The sequence below is a fragment of the Cyanistes caeruleus genome, chromosome 10 (assembly GCF_971803275.1).
Source record: "Cyanistes caeruleus chromosome 10, bCyaCae1.hap1.1, whole genome shotgun sequence".
Classification (NCBI taxonomy): domain Eukaryota; kingdom Metazoa; phylum Chordata; class Aves; order Passeriformes; family Paridae; genus Cyanistes; species Cyanistes caeruleus.
Genome location: NC_141710.1, coordinates 17482120 through 17501400, shown reverse-complemented (window position 1 = coordinate 17501400; position 19281 = coordinate 17482120). Strand labels below are relative to the sequence as shown.

Below are 19281 nucleotides of genomic sequence, written 5' to 3'. Positions count from 1 at the left end.
TGAATCCAAATCTCAGTCCCTCTCTCTCCTATTTCCCTGCCCCAGGAGCAAGTGGCAAAGGGTACAAGAGAGGAAATAAAACAACTATGAAGAGAAGGAAAGCAAAAGAAGGCAGCTGATCATTAAAAGAGGGAAACAGATGAAAGACCTGACTAAAGGAAAGCACTGTGATGAAAGAATAGGATGGCAAACATTGAGAAATCCTCCTTCTATAATTTCATCAGCCTAAATTCTGATACCCTCCTGAAAAATGGCACCATGTCCCCTCTTCTTCCTGGAGAATCTGGTTCACAGCTGGACCTTAAAAATGTCAACTCATTCCTGTTTTCTGTATCTTTTCTTTGTTGAGTTACCCAGTGACTAAGCCCTGTAGGGCAAAAACTCTGCCTTGGCATCTTCTGTTTATGATGTCCAGCATAATAAATCCTCAGTCTTACTGGGGCTGGGTGTAAGTATAGCACAGATAAGACAGTTGCAAACATAACCCCTGCAGAAAGCACACTTGTACATAGATCTGGATAGCAACACATCCCCTATGATCTTTAGATTGCATTTCCATGCAGAAAGCTTTTAATGAAAAAAACACATTCATGTTGCAGTTGTTGCAATATAGGCTATAATGATAATAATTTCTCAGTTAAGGAACTGTCTAAATCTACTAGAGACCTTTGAAATGCAAACAACTTTTTTCAGGTATAGTTTGTTGAAGTCATGCATTTATGAAGTTGTGATAAATTGTGTGAAAATTATTAACAAAAGACCATGGTTTCACTAAAATTCCAGGCAGAACTTATAAAAGTGAAATATCTTGTTTAATCTGAAATCTTAGTAGAGGTAGCAAAGAAGGGCTCTAACTTAACTTTATAAAAAAGTTAATCTTCTTCCTTTTCAACTTTGCTCCAATGTAAAAGTTCTTCTCAAATAACACTTTATGTAATTGTTTTCCAAAATGAGTGTAAGATGACCTTCTTGGGCTTCCTCAGGAAGTTTCTTTTGCTGTTTTATATGAGTTTTAAGAGATTGTTAGATGTTCTTGCTGTCTGCTGGCTCCTCTGAGCTGACATTCTGTTTGTACTTATCTGAGATATTATGTAAGACCAAGAATTTTAGCAACTTTCTAGTAAGACAAGTGAGTATGTGAGCTAAGGATGGCACTTGGTCAATAAATCCTTTCACTTCCTTTGTACTTCCTTTGATCTCCAAGGAGTATTTTGCCATCCTCTTCAAAGAAAACAATATCCGCTGATGTCCATCTTTTCTGATTCCCAATTGATATCTTCCTTCTTTGTGACCATCATTGTGGCTTCCTGACATCTTTCATTTGGCAGCTCACTGAGATATACTTGAAGTATTTACTCTTCTTTCATGTCTCTGTTTTTTCTGGCCCTGTTCTCATCTTACCAACATTTTAATTAGCCTTATTTTCTCTCTCTTCCTCCTAAAAAGGCGGACATTCGTCTTTTCCGTTTGTTTTTTACCATTGTTTATACTGATCTCTTCATTTGATACTCTTTTCCTAAGTGATATTTTTTACTAATTTAATGATTATCTCTAATCTCTATCTCTTTGTAATCTGCATATCTGTATATTCCCTATGGCACTTTTTCTTCTGGATGTTTTCTTTCTGGATGTTTGTTACACAGCAAGGATATCCTGTAAATACTATTTAGAAACTCTTTTCAAATCATGTAATCACCTTGCAGTTCTATTTTGAATTCCAGTCCTAAAGGAAGAAAAACATATATATCCAACTGCATTAGCAATATGAGGTGAATTACCCAGTAGCTCAAGAAAAGGAATTGTGATTTCACCTCATTAGAAGGTTTTTCTCTTTTCTTCCTAGGTTTTATAATCAGTAAATGAGAAAGATCACAACTGTTGTCTGTCCAGCCCTGGGGCAGTGTGAGACAAAACAAGAAAGATATTCTTTTAGCAATTGCTTCCCATGTCAATGCACATAAAGGAGTTTTCATTTAGTTTGTTGGAAAACAGCATCTTCTGCCGAGAGGAAACTAATGCAGGTAACAAATCTGGGTTGGCACAGACTGTGGAAGGAATATGATGTACCAGGAAACAAGCACCTATTTATCAATGAAGTGGAAACACTCTAAACTTATTTTCTACTACTTTGAATTTATATCTCAAGATATGCCAATATTTGTTTAAATAAATATTAAAATATTTTTTTAAAAATTATGTTAAGACAGAATAAACTAATTTGGCTGAGATATGTGAACAATGCAATGGCTTTGCAGGCAGAGGATGTAATAAGTGATACTATGCACACACCTGAGAAAATAATTTGGTTCTTACTTGGTTCACTCCATTATATAAAGTTCCTTGATTAAACAGAAAAAAAATATTTTATAACTAAAATGATCCTAAAGGTTCTATTTGAATTAAAAATAATTTAAAGTTCTATTAAAATTAATAAAATTCAGAAAATGGCAGTTCTGGTGTGATTGAAAATGCTGATGTTTTCACTCAGTGCATCATTAAAGAGAAGGTGAATGTTACGTTCAGCTGAGCTGAACTGAAAATAATAATGGAACTGAGAAAGGTGTGTTTGAAATTTGAGGTATCCAACCAGTATATGCAGTGTTTCTCTGGAAAAACAGATAATTTCAGGAATGACCTCATTTCAGTGTATAGATATCATCTACTTTTGTGGATATAAATTGACTTTCTAGATGATTTCATGTAGGTAAACTCAAAACTGTAATGACATTATCTTTAGTGTCTTATACAATTTTTACACGAATACTTGATTTGAAAATGAGGCTTGCACATAACTTATGGGCTTGATCAATTATTCTAAGATGTTTGCAAGAGCTTGAAATTATTCTTATCTTATGAAAGAGAAAATCTTTATCATTGGATGCATGGCTTGATCTCTTTTTTAAAGTACCTGGAAATTAAGAGAGGCTGATTTTTGTGTCATTAAAGTAGAATATTTTTTTGACTCTAGTCCATTAAAGTGGGTGAAATGCATCTGAATCTGAGATACAGCTGAGATCAGATTCAGGCTGAGAAGTCTGAAGTATTTCACTTGCAAACTGTACAATGAATTTTTAATAATGAATATAATCAGCAGTATTACAATCACTTAATGATTCAGAGGCAGGTTTACCCTGATACACTTGCTTATTATATGTGTACAGTGAACAGCACTGAACTTCATCTTCAAATATTTTATATATATATTTTATATTTGTATACAACAGGAGAAATTACTGAACGGCTGAGGTTGCATTTTGAAATATGATCTAAATTGTGTTCTATGGGAAGGCTACTACTCTTTTAAACCTCTTTTCATTTCTTTTTTCCTTTTTTTTTTTTTTGGCAGAAAAGGAAATGCACTAGAAGCTGGATTTGTTAATAGCTTGTTCTGACCCATTATGAAATATTTCAAATTTGGTTAGTAGGGAAGAGAATTAAAATAGATTGATTTTACAAGGGGGTATAATTTTTTAAATAATTTTTGATGAATATATTTGTTTTCGCTAACTCCATTAATTATGGCCTATCTCTTTCTCAAAGCTTCTTTGAATGGATGGATGGATGGATGGATGGATGGATGGATGAAAAGCTTTGTATTATGCAAATATAAGCTGTGATTATCAATTATCTAATGTTGCTATTGGTTATTCACCAATATGCTTTAATATAATTGGTATGAAATACATGGTTTCTACCATGACTATCAAAAATTTCAGTCTCCTCTTGCATTAGTGGACAAGTTTTGCAAAGTAAACTCCAGTGGCAGGTGAAATGCCACGAGTTTTGAAAGAGTTTCTCTGCAATAAATTATCAAATATAAAATCCTGACCCACATAAATCAATGTATAAAATTCCTTTAACTTCTATGATCAGAATTTTGGCCTGAAACATATGGACTTCACTAGGAACTGAGGTCTTTAAAAACATTCCCTCTGTTTTAAGAAGGTCTGTGTCAGGGTGGGAGGGGCACCAGGCAAGTTACTGCATGAGTTTGAGTGAAATGATGGATTTCCAGAGGACGCAGGGTGAACATGCTGTTTCATCCAAGCAGGACATGCCAGGGCTTACAGTGCCATTTTCCTGTCTTTTGGCTTTTGACTAGAACTCACGTGTGGGACATGTGTTAGTGCTGAGGTGAGATTTTTGTAGGCCCAGCAGGCAGGCCACAGACGAGGCACACGTCTGCTCACATCTTGCTCAAGCTACTCACCCCTAAAGCATTGTGCACCTCTTCTTTTTCAGCAGTGACTTTCTTCTCCTTTTTCTGCCCCGACATTCAAGGTTGCAACTAATTCTTTAACACTTTGGAAGTCAAGATGAGCATATTCCAGCCAAATACAAAAGTGAGATGATGGAAAGAGGTGTTTACAGTATGGAGCAGCAGGGTTGTGCAATTGTGTATAATTCCTGTGTGGTCTGCTGAGAAATGCCAATCTGTGCAATCTGTTATGGCAAAAAGCCAGAGAAGAGGCCATAAAAACTGGCACCAAGTGATGACAAGGTAATACATCCTTAGAGTTTGTAGCCCATGACATGCAGTGGGGAAGGAAGATATGGGGATTTAGTGCCTCCTTCTATACAAACCTTGGCAAATCAAATTCTGTCTGGCCTGTCACAAAACAAAATGTTTGCATTTCATCAATCCATAAGGATGGAACAGTTAAATCAACACAGAGATAAATTTTATCTGGGTAATCCATGGAAGAGCAAAGATAGAGAGGAGGTGAAGGAAAGAAAAGACCACAGAGGCTCACTTGGATGGATTTATGCAATGTTCTCTTAAGACATGGTGACCTCCCTCCTCCAGTGCTCCCCAGTTCTGAAGGAGGCACAGCTGTGGTGTAAGAAATCCACTGGCAGACAGTCCAGACTTGCATTAGGTGTGCAGAGAACCAGCTCATTCTGTTGCCTCATGGGATTTGAAATGGGATTGGTGTTGTCTGTTTTCAAGATGCCTTCCTATTCCCAAGAGATTTCATTACAGAATTGTTCAGGGAAGTTACAAAAGTGGCCTTTCTCTCACATGAGGGTTTGAAAAGCAGAAAACTCATGATTTTCAAATCATACAACATAGTTTGGTATCACTCATGAAGTGAGACACAAGTCAATGAGGGGAGAAAACACATATGATAAGTGAAACAGTTTCAGTATTTTGCTTGAATGGAAAAGTAGAGTGACACTTTAAATCTACTGAAATAAAAGGCAGCTGATATTTTAACTTTTATATACAAAAGTGTGTATGTGGAAGCTGTTATTAGCACATACCTTACTGTAATGATTCATACAGATGTTAAGCAGGATTATGAGACAAATTAAGACATAACCATTCTCTTAAATCATGTTATACTGATCAAACAGTTCTGTGCAACATCCCAGCTATTTACTTACAACAAGAAAAAACATGATTAGTGCACATTAGTAGTGTGGCAAAATGGAAATATTCTCCAAGTACACATTACCCAAGCAAAGAGTATTAAGTGAAATAGAGCCAAGTTTACCATTACAACCAATTTACACTCATCTAAGAAGTTATTTAAAAATTAATATTAATTTCATCAAACAGCTAACGTAAGCCTGTATTTGCTGATTCAACAAACCTCCAAACACTGATTTATTTTAAGCATGTAAGTTAATAGTTTTCATCCTGAGGTCCACAGATGCCTGGATGACCCTGGTCCCTTCCTATGAGGACCAATAGAAAAAAGGAAGAAAAGACTTTGAAATTAATTGTTCTGCTGGTAAACTTGCAAGAAAAACATATTTAAAAATACTGTTAATATGAACAATCTGCCTCCTTGTCCATCCAAAAGTTAAGCATGTGAGATAATTGAATTTCAAAACTATTTGCAAACTGTACATTCATTCTGCTTATAACTAGATAGACTAATTTACAGTTATAATAATTACAATTATTTCAAAGTCGGCTGTATAAATCTCTTTATTTTCTATGTTATACAGAACAAAACCAAGAAACGCTATGGAATACAAATAGACTAGACAGTGAGTTGGAGATGATGGAAAATATACTATTTTCTCTAATACAAATCATTGTGCCCTGTGTCCTTACCAACTGCTGTGTCCAACAAGCCCTTTGGTCAAAATGAAAACTGATGAACAATCTCAAAAACTTATGTTGAGCTCTTTTTATAGAGCCAGGTGTGTGTGGCAGCATTGATATGGCAGGTGTCTTTACATTGCAAAGAAATACAAAGAACATTTTTGCTGTGACACCATTGTGTATTTGTACCTGAGTGGAGAGGTAGAACAGGATTAGGAAATAAGGATGATGTGAAACACAAGAAAGATGATTTAGTTGATTATGTATTAACAGTAGTTGGAAGACCAGAGTTAAAAATTAAATTTTTCCTGTTCTGCTACATCATTGTGGCCTCCAGAGAGTCACACAGGGCTGGAAAATCTGATGATACTCAGGCTCCTAGCTCCTACCTTCCCTTTGAAAACAATCAGGATATAAGTACCTGAATACATTGATGAAAAAGCCTTCACTTCAACCCCCCTAGAGATAAATACACCCTCTCTGAGAATGTGATCATTTAGGTGTGAAGTTTTAAGATACTGTGGTAAAAAGGCCACAGAAGCACCTAAAGCAGCTGCTTTTCAGCAGGTAGAGCTTTCAAGCCAGTATAAAATTTTGGCTGTTACAGTATTTGTTTGCTCTCTGCAGCAGTTTTGATTTTTATTTTGCTTCTGTGAGCACTCTGTGGAGGCTATCTTTGGTCATGGTTATCACTACAGATTCTGCTTTTATTGTTGTGTTATGGAAAAACCTAGCACCTTAGCCTGAAACTGTTTGAAGTGGAGTGAAAATGGTTTTTTAATCATCAAAACTATGAATCAGATGAACAGGACTTTTTTTTAACAGGAGTTTATTATAATTTTAATTTTTCTTTGCAGAGCTCTGTTTCTCGAAGCACTTTCCCAAAGCTAGGGCCAGAAAAGTCAATGCTCACATCTGTTTGCATTGTCCTTTTTTTCTGGCACAGAGATTGATCTTGAATTTTATTTTTTCCCTAAAAAAAAAAAACCTAACTGTGCAAAATAGATTCAGATCTATACTGGGTATTTTTATAAAACTAATAGTAAGCTGCTGTGCTCCCAGCTGGGAATGTTAGGTTTCCATCTTAATTTTGGATAAATGCTGTTGGAATAGAATATATTTATTAGTGTTATCATTATATGCAGAGCTGAAAAATTAATGCAGAACTGGGTCTGTAGTCTGGACTAATAATTTTGCCAAATGGAGAGGACAACTAGTCTGGAGAATCAGTAGGAAAACTCTAACAAATACAGCCATAGGAGAAATGCAAGGTAATGGAACACTGAAGTAAAATGAAGTGCTTGGCAGCTTTTAGAACAGTTGAGAACATCTCTCTGCAGTATCCATAGTGCCTACCTCATCAAAGTCTGTAATGGTCAGCCAGCTTAGAGATTGGAATACCTGCAATGGAAATGTACAGGACCTTGGCTCCCTGCACAGTGGATGGAGAGGATTTGTCATGGTGCCTGGCAGATGGCCTGACTTGATCTCAATTAACTTTAAATACCCTTTGATGCTGAGAGTGCACTTATCCCATGTAGACTGGTCCATTCTGATGGAACAAGGATAAACCCTCTCCCCAGAATGCACGGGGAACTGGGTCCTACAGGCTCCACACCACTCACAACTTGACTTTAGGGGTTGATGCTCACACCATGAACACATCCCCAGACATCACACCCTGTGTGTGGTCACCTTCCCCAGCTCCTGGCAGGAAGGGCTGTTGTTCCCATGTTGCAAGTTGAGCCATGGTGGGCTGTGCCCCTTCTTTAAGCTCACAGCTGGTGCCTTTGAAAGAGAAGGAGTTGTAGCCCATCCCACATCTCCTACATTGTGCCAAAGTGGGTGTTCCTTACCATGTTCATTCTTGCAGAGAGAGAAGCAGATATATGCAGTGGCCTTCTGGCAGGACAGGAGGGGATCATTTTGCAGGCAGTAACACTGTATAGTAACAACAGGGGGACAAGGTGACATCCACCATTTTTATCCCCTGTCCAACACCATGCCATTGGGGAATTGTGAAGCTTAGCCATCTTGACTAGTTTCTATTCTGTATATATGTTACTGAGGTTTTGCCATACTGCCTGAAGCAAACTCCTGTCAAGCTAAATTACATATGGTCACACAGATGCAGATGATGAACTGCCTACAAACTCATGGTAGAGTATTAAAGAATAGAATTCTCTTGTAATAGAGAATATTGAGGTTGGTCTAGAAATGCTCAGCAGCTTGAATTGTATCTTCAGATAATTTAGAATTATTTACTATTATATATAGTTTAGAGTTATTAACTACCAATCCCTACTGAGTCAATGAAGTGTCTGCATCCAGAACTGGTAAATTAGGTATTTGGCACAGGGAACTATTTTGTGAGGACCGAGAGAGAACTTACAAGCAAATTTCAAGTTGTCTCAGAGACATGGAGACAGAGACATTCTGTTCTGTAAAAGTAGCAAGGTACAGTTTTAAGTCATATGGCATCACCTGAATTCAGAACCTCCTTTTATTCTAAGACTCGAAAGTTCAGGCCAGCCAGTGTTAGGACTGGTCAGTGGTGGCATGGCAAAGTGAGCTCTACCCACACACAGTCCAGTGATCCTATGGATGCAAATCTGTGATGCAGCACAAACTTCTGAGAAGTACTCAGCAGCCTCAACCTTCTTAAAGCCCTGGGAAGGGAGGATGCTCAGCACGTTGCCAACAGGGACTCAAAAGTGCATTTCAATGGTGTGCCCACCAGGCTCACAGGTTGGATATTTAAACTCTCAGAACTCGGCCAAATAAGCCCAGTTTACCTCACAGTCAGACTAAGTGCTAATTCCTCAGTTAAGAATATTTCCATATTAAAATGGAATGGGTCCATTCCATGTTAGCTGCATAGTACTTGTAAGAACTAAGGTCAAAATATATTTTTGTAGTTTGGAAACTGTACTTTTGTCATTCACTCAATTGTGTTTGAAATCTTAATGTTTGAATTTCACAACAATAATAATAGTATTGCTTTTGAATGAGAACTCAGCATAGCAATTATCAGCCCAGACAAAATGAATGTTTAAAAAAATTATCACTATCTGAACCTAAGCTTTTATACTTATACTGCAAGATGTTTTATAATCTGATTGAGAAGAAATCCTTATATTCTAACAAAATTAAGTAACTGGAGAAAAAGTGAAATAAATAGCAGCAATAACAATACTTCTTGAGATTAAATATTTCACATTTCAAGGATGCCTATTCACAAAACACTTAAATAGCTCATCAGTTTGGCAAATTTCCCTTGGTCGTGAGGAGTGGAACGCCTTCAGCTGGGTGGATATCCTCACTGTACATCTACTTTAGGGATACAGTTTATGTCCAAGCCTTTGCAATTAGACTGCCTCTTGTCTGTGTAAATAAATAAGTCACTTACAGTAGACATTTTGGTGAACCATAGTCACTGGGAGGTTTGGGTTCTCCTTAGATCAAAGGATGAACCATTCCACAGAAGAGATCATGGGGATCTGTATGGGGAGAGCAGAGTTATGGGAGAAACTTCCTAACTGATGAGCAAACAAAGTGCTCTGAGGGTCATCAATCACATTTTCCTTCCTTTGGTACAGAAACATGTTTATTTTTAGTCTCTTTGAGCTTTGCTAGTACTGGGTAGCAGGGCCAATGTACAGCAGAGTTCTCAGCTGCTGTAGTGGAAACTGGGAGATCTCAGCACTTCTCATAGTTAGTCCCTACACTGGGACACAATGGTGGCCATCCTGAAAAATAAGCCAGAAATTATGATGGAACCTGACTTTCCAGGAAAATGCTTCTGTAAGAGTCTCAGCATTTAATGACAGGTGTCTGATGTGCTCAGCTGCACAAGCAGACACACAAATATGACATTTCTAGATTTGAATCTACTGTTATCAAAACCAAAATAACTTAATTGATGTCTGTAGCATTACACCTGGTTTCTAGAAATGCTGAATGGGGCTCTGTACAAGTCCATAAAGTGCTCTTTAATACATATGTAATTATATTGATGTAATGTCTCTCTTTCCCTTTTATGATAAATACAAAAACCCCTTCTAACTCCTTACATCTTTTATTGTTTTATTTTATAAATCCAAAGAAAACGTGGCTCATAACAGTCTTTACAAACAAGATGCATCTGTTTAATATTAAAGTGAAAAAAATAATAATAGAACCATTACTTTGGAATATCCAAATAACCTGAGGAAAAATAGCATCCATCTGGCTGTTGGTATAACTGTTTTTTAGATCAGTTGGATATTTCTGGGATTGCAAGATTCAACACTTATCTTAAGTAGAGTGAGTTTCTAAAGATGTAGCATCCAGAAACTTGTGAGTAATCTGTCTGCTTAGAAGTACAATATTGTGTTACCAGGTCTGCTGAGCAAAAGCACAATAAAGTTAATCCTTTGGTTCTGGAAAAGCTGTAGGTATTGCAATGGCAGATGTGCTGAAACAGAAGTGTTTACGTTTGTTAGGGCATGTGAAGCAGCAACTCCGCCAGCTCACGAGTATTTGAATTTCCTGCAAACTTTTACCTAAGGGCTATCGTGGGGAAGGAAAAGAGCTCAGGAAGAGTCTTTGCACCCTGTTGCCAAACTGGCAAACTTCTGGTGAATTGGTTGGCAGACACCTGTGTTTTCTCATTGAACTTATTCCCTGTGAATTGAGTCATTATGGCATTAAAGTGCTTTTTGTATGTGGGGTACAGTATTACCAAGATCAATACTATGTTATATTTAATATATTTTCCACCTCTTACTCCACCATATGGAAAGGAATAAAAATGTTAGGTCAAGGATTTTGTACTGTGGAGGTGTGATATGACTCTGGTTTGGCCAGAGTTTGAGATGGAGCTGCCTTCTAGACCTTTGCTAACAGAGAGCTCCCCAGAGAAGTCTGTCAGACTTTAAATTCACACAGCCAGGTTGTACAGAGCACAAATAAGATGAGTGATCTTTTGATGAGAGGAAACACAAAGTATCTGGGTAAGAACTAAAATCAAAATCAGTCATTTATAGCATTTTCCCTGCTTACAAAATCCTTACAGGCAGGTCCTTGCTTCCATGCCTGGTAACAGTTGACTTGGGGAACTTTGGATTGCAGTTAATTCTGTCCAGACTAAAGAAAATCCTTCCTTCTGTCCCCTTGAATGCCTTGCTGGCTGCTGGCTGCCCTTTCCTACCATCATCATGGGACCTGCTGACTTCCAGCTCTGTGCTATATCTATCTTTCCCAAAAGAAGGCAGTTTCCCCCTTAGCAAGAAGGATTTTTTGTCTGGCCACTTTTCAGGGTCTAATTATGTTGCATTATAAAAAGATGGTGGTGCAGGAGGTCACAGGAGCACTTAAAAGAGTTTGTGCTGGGGACTTCAAAACATTATGTTACTGTCCCTTCCCTTGGAAGCTTTTAGTTGAAATGTCAAAGGCAATCACAAATGGAAATGGACTCCCAAAAGAGTGAAAAATTTTGACCTCACCAGCAACGTGGCCACAAAAGACCTGGGCATAGACCACAACTCCACTGGTTCCCTTTCTATTTTCATTCCATACCAACACAGTCAGACACACTCAGTTTGCTCTTTGGATGACCTGAACTCACCTCCAGGGTCTTCTCACTAAAAATATCCTAGCTCTTCATCCAATGCATTGATAGTTCTGTTCTTCCAGAGAAAAAATCGTTATGAGGAACATCAGCAAAGCAGAGGGAGTCCCCGAGGTCCAGTATAGAAATCAAAGACCAGAAGCTCCTGAGCAGTACTCACTGTTGGACAGGAAATGGCAGTAGTTGGAACAAAAGACAGAACAGTGTAACTGACATAACAGCATTATATAACAGCATTATTTTTTCTGTTGTCACAGCTGAGCATCAGCACAGGACTTTATCAAGAGCCAGAACTAACTCCTGCATAATACAAATTAAGAGGCCAGTCATTGCCCTGGGCCATATACAAAGTACGTATGAGACAAGATAGGAGGAGGCACAAAGAAACAGTCAAAACCTATTGATTACATTAATAAACAATAATCATAGAAACATAACTTTAAAATTTTGGTCCAATTTTTTTGTAGGTAGTTTGTCAGAAGAGTTTACGTCAGCATTTTGAAGGAGGATAATGAGATTGCTTGAAGTCACCAGAGCTGCTCCCAGGAGATGAAGGCTAGAAAAAAGAACAAAACTGAAAATCAATCAAGTAAGTCTGGGTAGGTACTCATGTATGGGTGGATCGTGAGGGGGAGCTTATGTCTAGGGGTCCAACATGATGCAGGAGGTCAATAAAGATAGTTTTTGAGTAAAGCCAAGATCTTTTATTGGATGACAAAAGAAGGAAATATAGTTGGAAGGACACCAAAGAAGGAAATCAGCTAACAAAAAATATTTCTTGCAGCAGCATTTTGGATGGATGGATGGATGGATGGATGGATGGATGGATGACAGGCAATAGGTTAAATCTGCAGTCATCAAAATGAGGAAAAAAAGGAAATCTCAGCATCAGTACAAAATATAATTATTGCAGGACCTTTAGCTTCATGTAATAGGAGAGAACTGTTAAAGAGCTGAAGCATGAGGACCTAGAGAAGCTTAGATCAGAAATTATATGTATGACAGGTAGGAAGAAGATTCTGTCAGGGTGGTTCAGCCTAATTCAGAAAAACTCCTTGTTGACACTAGAACAAATTCCCCAAACAGGTTTTAGGGCTCTTATTTGCCATGTGTAGTATTTACTGTGCTTGGTGGTAGCAAGCTGTCCATTGCAAAATCTAAAAAGAAAAGGAGGAAATTTGGAATAGAATGTTTACTGTGATATTTCTGTAAAGGGCTACATTTTCACATCAGATGTAAAGGACATGAGAAAAGAATCACAACAGAATACGTGGAACTTCTAGAGGAGAAAGAGCCAGATGAAGAAAGTCCTTCACAGAAGTTGAGGCAGGTAAGCCATGAGGTTGCTCATGCTCAAGGAATAGATATCTGGCAAATGAGAAAGAAAAATGATTATGTGGTGGTCCTTACATCAACAAGAAACTGTAAGAGATTTTGCAGGAGCAACTTTGGTGGAACATTAAAAAAGTCGGATGCCAAAGGGCTTGAAATAAAACAGAAGGCTAATATAAACTCCAGGCAGTGATTTAGATTTTGTGTTCTCTATTTGCATAGGAGTGGAGGGGATCTTGTAGACTACCAAGTCCGTTCCTCTGCTGCTGTAAGCAACTGTATCTCATAGTATCTCAAACATTTATAAAGCTTCACAAAACAATTCTATTTCTTTTCTTCCTTGTTTTAGTGGAAAGGTGGTACAGAACTTAAGTCCTTTGATAATCAGAAGTTTTAATTTATGGGTTGAATTTATTAATTACTCATTAGTAATCATTTGTTCTTGTGTCGTCATTGTCCATTTGCTTAAGTATCTTTTCTCTCGCTTTAGTGCCTAACCTGAATGTCTTTATAGAGAGCAATTATATTCACTCTCAGCATGAATGAGCTTAGAGATGAAAGGGAGAAGGAAGCAAACATGTTGCTTCAGCCTGGACCAGCTGGAATCTCTTTGTTCAGACTCATGTAAAATGTTTTGCAGCAGCTGAATCTGGAAGCAGCATTTGTGCAGCTCATGGAAATATGATACAGATCTCACCACCTCACAGCCAGATGAGAAGGGAATGGACATAGCAAGCAGGGATATTGTCTGAATATCCATGGGTGCTGTGGACCTGAGAACACTAAAACTATAGTTTTCTCCAGCTTAGCTGGAGAAAAAACATCTGCTTCTGACTGATGTAAACACCCATGGTGAGCCACTGTAAACATTTCTCATTATCACTCATATTTTTCTAGTGTTGGGAATTAGGTGTCTATCTGTAATGGGTTATCACTACCTGTGTGGCCTATTTTGAAGAGTTGTTGTCTGCTGTATACTATGGAGTCAGTTCAGTCACTCTGGAGTCTGTTATTTCCTAGCATTGTTGTAACGCTCTGTCCCAGAGCTCTTCACACTCAGCGTAATCAAAGAGCAGGGACTCCTCTCTCAGACTTTGTGTACAAATTTCTAATGCAAAAGAGATTGAATAATTCAGTCACAATATTCTCCACCATTGCTTGAGTTCAGATAAGTTTCTTAAAAGAGGACTCCTCAAGGCAAAGGCAATTGCAGTAAACTATTCTTTGCTTGGTGGCATCTCATTGCCAGCATCAGTAAGCAGAGCTGAACATCTATACTAAGAAATGTTGGATACTTTAAATGTGTGATTGCACCTCATCCCTTTGGATGTAAATCTTAACTGCCTGAGAGCAGTTTGTTGTGGTTTACATTTTATATAGGAAGGGCTTTTAGATCTGAAACTGTTTATTCCTCCCATATGTGTGCCATCATTCATGGTGAAAAGTATGATTTTTTTTGTTCCAGCCAAAATTTTCTTGGGATTTCATCAATTGCAAAAGCAATGGAAAATTAAGGGCCCTTAATTCTGTTGGAGATGCACCATGTATAGTAAAATCAAGAAATAGAATAAGATGCTGACCACTGTACTTGGAATAGATTACTTTCTCTGTGGAATAATGCATCACATCAGCTCTTCTCTTCTGGAAAGTGATGTTTCATCTTGGTTTAAATCTAAACTCTGCCTTCTCCTTGTAGCTGACCCTTGTGTATTGTCATGTAAGGCAGAATTTGTAGAAATTTGAGCTCTTCTCACATTTCAGTACAAACCTTTCTGTCTTTCTTAAGTGAGATAGATATAAAGAGTAGTGCAGGTCAGGGTTGTGGTGAGCCACATAAGGAAGTTTGTGCAATACCTGATTTAAGTGTAAGATTCTCACAGAGTTTTCACAGAGGAAGAACAACAGTGTGATTGGCCATGGTGTTTCTCAAAGGAGCTCTGCATTTAGGTTCTGGAGACAGGTTTGAGTTTACCTGGTCCTTTGCCCTGTGCTTGCCTGATCAGGGAGGGAAGGCCTCATGGCAGTGGAGAAAAGGATGTTGCAGTAAATAATCAGAAATCAATTTTGGCAGCCTAGTCAGTGAAAAGGAATGAAAAAGCAGAGGTGGCAGGAGGTGTTTTTAAGGTTTTCAGGAAGGGTGGTGGTTTGCTCCAGCAGTAAAACACACAAGTGAAACCAGGACAAACACAGTGTGGAAAAAGCCTGTTGGATATTTGTCTTTGCAGAACAACTTCTTCATCAAGAAAACAGCTTAAACACAATGAGTTGTGCAATAAAACTCCAGTTTGCTGGCAGCGCCCTCACCTGTCTCCTCAAAATATCTGACACACTGGTCCAGGTGTGTATTTAAAAAAAAGCAACTGTCAGCAGACTGAAATCAGAAAAATGTGGTGAGCAGGCACGGAAGGATGTACTCACGTGCTTTAGAAGCACATAGTACAGCAGAGGTGCCTGCATCTCCCACAGGGAGAAAAAATTGGACCATATAAAAGCATTTCCTGTGTCTGATTTCACCTGCAGACCACTGGACCTAACAGCTAAATAAATATCTCTGTAGGAAAATTTTAAATTCAGATACATTTTAAAATGAAAATATAAAGTGTTTTATCTTCAAGCTATGTCAGGGTGTTTGGGGAGGATCAGAGCAAACAAAAAATTGGAAATCTGTGATATCAAAATTGAGTATCTTTTTTACCAAAAGAAGATATTTTTATTAAAAAAAATAAAAAAACAAATTAAAAAATTTTACTTGAACTTTAGGAACCAGTACAAACTTCATTTCCTACAAAGACCTTTATTTTCAACAAACAAAACCTGTCTGCTATGAAAAGACTCACCAGGCTGTTTCTCTTGTTATAAAAACATGAAATGCCCAGCATACCCAAGAAAAGACCCAATCTCTCAAGAGCTCCAGATCCAGCCAGAAAGAAGGTAAAGCCACCCTGAGGAGCCTGGGCACTTCTCTAATATCAGTGACTGGCTGAACATCCCCAGCCTTACAGCGATGATCAGCAGTGTCAAACCCTCCAATTGGTGTGAAACTTCATCTCCTTGAGACCTGCCATAGCTTGGGCAGCTCTGTCTAGGTGCTGGCACTGAGAAGTCGTGGTCCAGACCAGGGACTACTGTGCTAGACACTGTGTAAAGATATCACAAAAATACATGTGGCAGCAGTGCACATTGTTGTGGGTTTTCTTTTTGTTTTAATTGGAAAAAAAACCCTGCAGTTATCTGATGCTCTAGGTCTATGTACAAAGCACATTTAAAAATACAATAGGCATTCAAATGGGAACATTATTAATTAAAAGCCTCCACGTACTGTACAAATGAAACATTCTTCTCTCTACCTACTCAAGTCATTCATTCAGAAAAATCCTGGGAAAATAGTTAGGCTTCGCAATGTGCCCCATAGGTCAATGTATTCAGACTCCCAACAGACCAAGTGGAAGGAGTGAGTTCCAGAACAGCAAAATCTTCACTGCAAACCCCCTCTCAAAGGGAGCACATTCAGAAATGTGTATGCTCACAGGAAAATGGCTCTAGCTCTTTACCCAGCTCCAATTTTAAATGAGTCTTTTAATATATCTATGTCCAAGCAAGGGTAAGGTGCTGACCTATGCTCCTGCCTGGAGCACAGAACTGGGAAGGACTTTGAAGCCCTTTAGGGTTTCAGACCCACAGGTTGCCCGACTTATTTTTTTTTCCTACTGTATATGTCCTAAAGGTATCAATTTATACTATGTATTTATATTTATACCACAACAACCCCTTCTTTCTATGTCCAGCTACACTATATCCCCTTTTTTTAATAATAGAGGTGTCCTTGAGAGCCAAGCTGTCCCTGGGCAACTCAGTGACAGGATGTTCCAGAACATATCCATAATTGCTGGCCTCACAACTATTTGCTTTTACAAAAGTCCCATATCAAAAGTCCTTTTTTAGTATAGGGATGGGTCAAAGTCTGTCTGTTGAAGCCAGAGCCAAATTTCCCTCACACTTTAAAGTTTGGTGTTGTATTTCAGATCCATCCCCTAAATCAGACTGGCTTTCAGTGTTCAGATCAGAACAATCCCTATCTTATTTGCTTGCTGGCTGCAAAACAGTAGGAAGATTGTCAATACCCTGCCCAGGCTCTAATTAAAAATCCAAACTCAAATTTAATATTTCAAACATTATTTAAAATATATTAAGATAGTCAGTCTATTGCTGTTGCTCATTACTCTGTTGAAACCTAATATTAGTAACAGCATGTACAGAGGACCTGGAGCATGAATTAATAATGAGGTGCTTGTGCTGGAAAACATGCGAGAGCCTGGTTCCCCGAGCTGGCAGGCGTCCGGCAGGGACTGGTTTGCTCTTCTCTGAACACTGATCAAATCGTCTGCTCCACAAAATCATTGGGAAGGAAAGTATTTCTGATTAGTTTGCTTCCTCTAAAAACCATTCCTCAAAAAATTTTCCCAAAGATGACAGGGCATCAGAAATGAAGGGGGCCACACTAGGGCAAACCCTTTAGCCCAAAGGCACTGTGCCATGGATCAAACAGCAGTGCTGGTACTCAAGTATCACCCTCCAGTCAGGGAGGACCCCAGTGCCCTCAGCCTGCTCTGCCCTGGTTCATGAAGTCTCTTCTTGAGGCTTCTGAGGTGAGATTTAATCATCTCTCTCCCTCTTTCTCCTTGTCCTAACAGAAAACAAATCTGAACAAGAACAGAGAGAAAGAGCATGTGGCTTGTTAGTGCTTTTGGCCTGGATTGAAGGTATTGGAGGTGTTTGTAGGTTTTCAGTAGATAAGAGCAAGGACACAGCAGGTCAGTGAGCTCTTCAGGTGATGCCAGAATCAGGAAAGATGTGCAAGCTAGAAAAAAATATCCACAACACTTGTAGTATGCAATACATATACATTTTTATACATATATATGTGTCTACAACATGTGCATAAAAAAAAGTATTATGGTCATGCAAGCTGAACTTTAGCCAGATAGTGATGTAATATAGAGGTGAGGTTATTATTTGGACATACATTCCCTTCTTAAGTATGCTTTACAGGAAACTGGCTTTCACCTTTCCTCCCAGTGCCCTATACTGGCCTCCTCTGCCCATGTACTTCTCTGCTGTGGGTGAGCCCAGAGACCTCTGTGCTTCCTCTGTGCATGGAAAAATGTCTTCAGTATTTGCAGAAAACCAACAGTCATTGCTGAAGGTGTTTTTGCCCTGAATTTTAACTGCATCCTGGTCTTATAAACCCTTTTCCTTTAAGATGAACATACTGTTAACCGCAGTGCAGCATTCAGTTCTGTACCTACTACCTCGTTCTCACGCTGTAAATTAAAGGTGTGAAGGAGAAGGAAATTTTCCAGAGTGAATGAGAGAAATTATTACATAATTTTGTGTAATTTTTGATGCAGGAAACAATTTTCTCAGCACACCTGTTGAGGGGAGAAACAAGGCTCCTTCAACCATCAATCTGTGGCACCTCAGAGCTCAGCCTGAAAGCAAAGGCGAAACGAAATACGAAAATTGCAGTGCAGCAGAAGAGGAGTCAGCTATCTGCGGGCCTCTGCTGAAATCCCATCTTTCGGGTAGGGTTTCTTGTGCATTTTCGTGTTTTGGTCACCTGACAGTAGCTCTCAGGCCTAATTGGTTTCCTAGTTAACAGACTAAGTAATGATGTAACCAGAGTGTGTGGGAACCAGACCTGTGTGACAGATACAAATTTTCCCAGCCATACTAATTTTGCCTGCTTACCTGGTTCTGCTGCTGGTTATCTGGAAACTTGAACTACTTAAAGGATATAATGAGCCCAGCAAAGGTTAAGACACAGCTTAGTCATTTAACATAAAATTATCCCCTGCTGTAAAACCTATTAACTTGTGAAGTCAAATCATTTTTGTTACTAAACAACACTGTATTTTAAGAGATATGGCTTCATCCACAGCTTTTATTTACTTTTTCTGTGGTTGGATAAAGTGAGAATTAGCTGCCTTTAGCCTAAAGGTGCAGATCAGCTCTGTTCAATTACAAGCCTGTTTCAATAAGCACTTTCTACTCTTGACTGTCTGCTGTCCCCAGGCACACTCCTACAGTGTTGCTCATTTGTGCTGGTGACTTTTGTAGCTGAATATTGTTGCAATTGCCTGTATGACAATACACAGGTTTCAGAAAGGCTCCAGTGAAGATCTAGGTCTTGTACTGGGCACTATGTAAACATATAATGAGAAAGTCCTGTAAATGCAAAGTGGTTGCATCCCAAATATGACTGACAGAGGTGGTGGTGGTT

General features: G+C 38.5%; 1 protein-coding gene across 3 annotated transcripts in view; it reads left to right on the top strand.

Annotated features, from left to right (window-relative positions):
• The window catches only part of ATP11B (ATPase phospholipid transporting 11B (putative)), a 265918-nt gene that overhangs the window by 71917 nt on the left and 174720 nt on the right, over window positions 1-19281 (top strand). For 2 of the 3 annotated variants that reach the window (XM_086844011.1, XM_086844012.1), the window contains exons 2-5: window positions 11927-12019; window positions 12137-12258; window positions 12884-12999; window positions 18410-18583. The gene's annotated coding sequence lies outside the window, so the exon portion shown is untranslated. Of the gene's footprint in view, window positions 1-1843; window positions 2022-4242; window positions 4502-11926; window positions 12020-12136; window positions 12269-12883; window positions 13000-18409; window positions 18584-19281 lie in introns of all 3 variants that reach the window. The other variant, XM_086844009.1, reaches the window with a different exon arrangement.